Consider the following 6,000-nt stretch of genomic DNA (forward strand, 5'->3'; position numbering starts at 1 on the left):
AATTTCACGTCAAAGACAATATCCACCCCATTGACTAAGGCACACATATGGTCAACATATACTGGAAAGAGACTTGCAAAGAAACTCTTGACCGCCTCCTCATACACTTTAGGAGCGTCAATGTAGAATAGATGCGTCCATTGCTGAAACCCCACAATTTCTAGAAGCTGACGTATTCCTGCCATCTCAGAGATTGTTGGGTCAAACATACGATCCAGCAAAACCTTTTGATGCCTTAGTCGCTCATAGCCAAGGCAGACGCCACTTCTGGTTTTCTTCCAAGAACTGGGTTCTTCAACTGTTTCAAACTTGCGTTTCCTGTGCTCTTCTCCACTAACTTTACCTTTGCCCTTGGACTTGACAAGAATATCTTCAGCACTCACTCCCTCTTTTGTCTTGGACTTGGAAGTAGATCCTTTTTCCATGGAAATAGACTCAGCCTTTTTCGAGGACCGCCTTACAAGGGAACCAGGTTCCTCAGAAGTTCCTTCCTCATTCTTTTGTACTTGTGCTATTTGGCACGCCGAGCATTGTGCAAGTTTCTCTCTTTACTTTCTGTTTAAGTATTGCGCAAGTTTTCCCTTTTGTGTCCTTTTTGTTTAAGTATTCTCGCAAGTTTTCCGCGCCGAGATATGCCAAGCTTCGGGTGTATTTTTTCCCGGTAGTATTTCGATTCCGGTTACAAGTTTTTTCGAAATCACCCCTTAGGCGTGAAGGTTTTATTTAGTATTTGAATTATGCGCACAAATTCTTCCGAAATCAACCCTTTAACATGAGGGTTTTATAAGAGAAGACCCTCTTATGTTTACGGTTCTCTTGAAAAGGATGCCTCATGTTTATTATGGCACTAGCATTTGAAGTACTTGTTTAACTTTCAAATGATAAAATCAATTCATCACTCAGACAAGAAACACGATAGAAATAAAAGGACTTTACTTTCCATTTTCAAAAGTACATAAGCATTCGTTGTGCTTTTCTTTTGGCTAACTTGTACAACTTATTTCTACGGGGCTGGACGCGCAGTCCCCGATACCGATGATACAACTATGTTTTTGGGTTTTGTATTCTGGTAGATGTGATAGTCATTATTTCTGTATCCTCATATCATTCCTTCCAGTGTTAGAATGCAAAGAATGCGAATTTGAACACTGAAAGTTTTGCACCTTTGAGGATTCCACTAGTGAATTGCTAGATAATCTTCAGTTCGATAGCAAACTTCACTTCCCCTTAGGAATTTATGCTATCGAGCCAAATATTATCTAATAATCCCCCGGTGGCTTGCACTTGTGAATGTTCAGATAATTTTTGTTCGACGGCAAACTGTACTTTCTAGTAGGAACTTTGCTATCGAGCAAAAGACTACCTAACCGATCCGCAGTGGTTCTTTGCTTGTATGCCTTGTCATTTAAAGGTCTTACTTATGCTACTGAAGCTTTCTTTGTAGTATGCTTTCTGTTGCTGCCTCGTTAAAAACCTTGCCAAAAAACTCAAATTGGGACAAAAACTGGACGAAGGGAAAAAGAGTGCATCACATACTTTTAGTGTAGGTGAGGCTCATCAACAATAATATCTTTTGAGGTATGCCACGTTCTAGTTGTTCATCAATTTAACTCAGTTTTGATTTTTTAGTTCGTATGACCCTTTTTCGGTGACAACTGAAACCCGATAGGGGCCTTCCCACATTGGGCCTAGCTTTCCTGCATTGAGCTCTTGTGTGTTCTGACTTCTGAGTTAATTTCCTTAAAACTAAGTCTCCTACTTTGAAATATCTGATTGGATCTTCGATTGTAATATCTTTCCATTCTCTGCTTTTAGGCTGCCATCCTTATGTGCGCCCAAGTCCCTGCGTTCGTCGAGCAACTCCAATTTGACCAATATTGCTTTATTATTTGTTTCTTCGTTCATTTGAAAATATCTCAGGGTAGGTTCTCCTACTTCCATCGGGATCAGGGCTTCTGCTCCGTACACAAGAGAGAAAGGAGTTTTCCTCGTGCTTGATTTGACCGTTATTCGATACGCCCACAGTACTCCTAGCAGTTTTTCGGGCCATTTGCCTTTGGTTGCTTCCAATCTCTTTTTGAGATTTTGTATAATTACATTGTTTGTTTATTTTGCTTGACCGTTTGCGCTTGTATAATAGGGTGATGATATGATCCTTTTGATTTTTAAGTCTTCAAGAAACTTTATGACCTTTGCGCCTATAAATTGTGGCTCGTTGTCACATGCTATCTCTTTTGATATCCCAAATCTGTAAACTATATTTTCCCACAAGAAATCTACCACTTCACATTCGTCGATCTTCTGGTAAGGACTTGCTTCAACCCACTTAGAAAAATAGTCAGTTAAAATTAAAAGAAATTTTACCTTATAGGGGGGCGGTGGAAGCGGTCTAACGATATTTATGCCCTACTTCATGAACGACCATGGTGACAAAACTAAGTGCAGTGTCTGTGCCGGTTGATGTACCAACGGTGCATACCGTTGACATTTATCATATTTTTTAACATAAACCTTGGTGCCTTGTTCCATCCAGGGCCAATAGTATCCTGCACTAATTAATTTTAACACTAAGGTAGCTTCGGTGTTCTTAAGCCCAATTGCATCACACTGTAGCAATATGTGCCAAAGTTTGTTATGAACGATGTTTTTTCATGATCCTTCGGGTTCATCTTGATTTAGTTATACCTGGAGTAAGCATCAAGGAATCTCATTAACTCGTGTCTGGTCGTCGCATCAATCATTTGATCGATATTTGGCAGTGGGAACGAGTCTTTGGGCACGCCTTATTTAAATCCATATAGTCTACGCATATGTGAAATTTATTATTCTTCTTTGGAACTACTACTACGTTAGCTAGCAAGTTAGGATATTTTACTTCTTGGATTGAACCGATATCAAGCAAGCGAGTTACGTCTTTTTTGACAAACTTGTTTCTGACCTCGGCAATAAGACATTTTTTCTATCTTATCGGGGGATGTTGGGATCCAGACTTAGTTTGTGCATGGTCACTTCTAGCGGTATACCTGTCATATCCATATATGACCATGCAAAACAATCGACATTAAATTTAAAAAATTCAATAAACCCAATCCTGATCTCGGGGTGTAATCCTGTCCCCAAGTGGAACTTCCTCTCCAAGAACTTTTCGAACAATGCAACTTTTTCAAGTTCTTCTGATATGGATTTTGTTGCATCCGTTTCTTTCGGTACCTGGAAATATCTTGGTACCTGATAGGATTCCGGTTACTCCTCCCTCTGGTTGACTTTGCTCGACTCGGGAACATGCGTTAGTTCCTATAATTACTATGTCACATGCTCTTTCCCTTTGCTACTGGACACTGAGATTGCATCCATCACCCTTGCTACCGGTTGGTCGCCTCTTATTTGTCTAATTCCCTTGGGTGTTGGGAATTTGAGAAACTAATGATATGTTGATGGTACAACCTTCATCTCGTGCAACCATGACCTCCCAAGGATAATATAATAGCCCATATTGTCATCCACCACCGCAAAAAGGGTCGTCTTTATCACCCCTTTGGCATTTTGGTGAGCTTGGCTTGCTCCAACACTCTCCATTGATGATGTTGGCCGAATTTCCTAGGTCTACCAAAACACGATTAATTTCAAAATCTAAGATATTTAAAGAAATTACCAATGCATCATTGCGCGGCAACATCAGTCCATCAGCGTCTTCCTCCGTGAAAGTAATGTCATCCTCAGCGACTTCCCGGAGTCTCTTACCATGGGTCACTAACACCTTTGCCTTTTTTGTCGCCGAAAATGTCACACCATTAATCTTGTTCCCCCTGAAAATCATGTCGATCATCACGCGTGTATTTTCGAAGGTTCTAAATTATCACGATTGCGACTGTAATTATTTTTGGCCCAATAGCTTAAAAATTTCTAAGATGGCCATTTTTCGGCAATGTCGCCACCTCATCGCGCAAATGCCGACAGTCCCTTGTCCGGTGACCATTGGTTCCATGGTATTCATACCGCAAATTAGGATCTTTTTTGGATGGGATCAGACCTCATTGGTTTCGGGAACCGTACTTCTTTAATGTTCCTTATAGCCGATCCCAGCTCCACTACGCTAACGTTGAAGTTGTATTCAGAAAGCCTGGGTATTACATCTCGCATTTTTGTACATTAAAGTTTCATCGTAAGTTAATCGACGTAAGCTCGAGAATGAGATTTTCTTGAGATTATAAGCATTTACGCTATTTATAACAAGCAATAAGTAAGTGCCATGAAAGATAAAGGGTAAACAAATCAAAGAAAATGAGTTTCGTTGAAGGTTGTCGATTTGGGATAAAATACGGTTCGAGCTACAATACCCGGTATTTATGGACTAGTGCCATAAAAGGTACCACATGACCATGATAGTAAGGTACACAAAGTGTGTCAAGTGAGTATTATTTTAAGTAATTTGAGATAATTCTTAATTATATAGGTAATTGATTAAATATTGAATTAGTGGAAAATTACTAAGTTGATTAAAGAGTTGGTGGGTGGTTAATTAAGGTCTTTGGATAAAGACCAAGGAGTCTAACGTGGTAGCAAGACCTTGTCCAAATTATGACTCTTACATTATGAGTGGAAAGGTGGCATATTTGAATAATATGTGTCTTAGTCATACCATTTAAAGCCTAACACCTTACTAATTCAAGAGAAAGGTCTTATATCAAAGTAGGCAACAAATATTCACGCAAAGGATTTAAGAATTCAAGCGAGAAAATTCCTTAAGCATCTTAGCAACGTAACTCTAAAGAAGCCCGGTATAATCTTTCTCAAGTATATCATACGGATTTTTTCCTACTCCGATCTTGCCGTCACAAGTTTTGTCACAATTGTCGTGTGTTAGAAGGATTTTCAGAGAACCAGCTCAGGTATGTTAAGGCTATATATCCTTTATTTTGGCATGATCCATACGATATAAACGAAACGAGCAAATGCACAACTTTCATAAATGACTCTATTCATAGGAGTATTAGAGGTGCTTAGGTGCCTATGTTCTTGAATTCCCATGTATCTTATTATCACATCTTTTGTTCATGGGTCTCAGAAAAATATGTAGTTGGTAAAGTTTATCCGAAAGGTATATTGAACTTGGTAACATATTTTTATGCATTTCATTTATTTATACATGTACATTGACCCATGACAAGATGGCGTTATATATGCGTATATATATGTACTTATATCTATATGGGATATGGGAAAAGGTTACGACGTTATATACGCACCACCACTTGATCAACTGGTATATATTGACGATGTTGCCCACAGTGGCTGAGATGATGTGATGGTATTCCCTCAGAGGCTTGATGATATTATGTTCACCTATACTTATGTATGACATGACATTTATATGAACGTGGAATGTTTCAGAATTTACAAAGTTATTTAGACTTACAAACGAAATTCTTTATTCCATGATTCATTTATGTCTCTTATGTACTGATCTTCATACCTTACATACGCAGTACATTATTCGTACTGGTGCCCTATTTCTCGGGCCCTGCGTTTCATGCCTGTAGGTGTAGGTAGACAAGTTGATGGCCCCCTTCTTAGGTCCTTGATCAGCGAGAGTTGGTGTGCTCTATTTAATCCGGAGCTAATTTGGATTTTGGTACGATATGTTTGTATACATATATGGGTATGATGGGGCCCAGTCCCGCCCTTGTATAGTTGGATATTCTGTTAGAGGTCTGTAGATAATTATGTATAGTTGGATAGTATGTGGCCTTATCGGCTTCCAATTTTGGATATATAGTTGTCTATAGTAGCCTTGTCGGCTTGCCCTACGTATTTTGCACGTATGTGTATATATGTCTTTTGGACAGGTTTTCCTTACACATGTTATTCTCATAATTTAGTAGACGTTATTCATGTTTATATCTTAGTCGCATGCTTAAGGGTGTTCGACAAGTAGGACTCGGGCACTCATCGCGACCCATCGGTTTGGGTCATGACAAAAGTGGTATCAGAGCAGTTCTG

Source organism: Nicotiana sylvestris, chromosome 2, assembly GCF_000393655.2.
Source record: "Nicotiana sylvestris chromosome 2, ASM39365v2, whole genome shotgun sequence".
Lineage (NCBI taxonomy): Eukaryota > Viridiplantae > Streptophyta > Magnoliopsida > Solanales > Solanaceae > Nicotiana > Nicotiana sylvestris.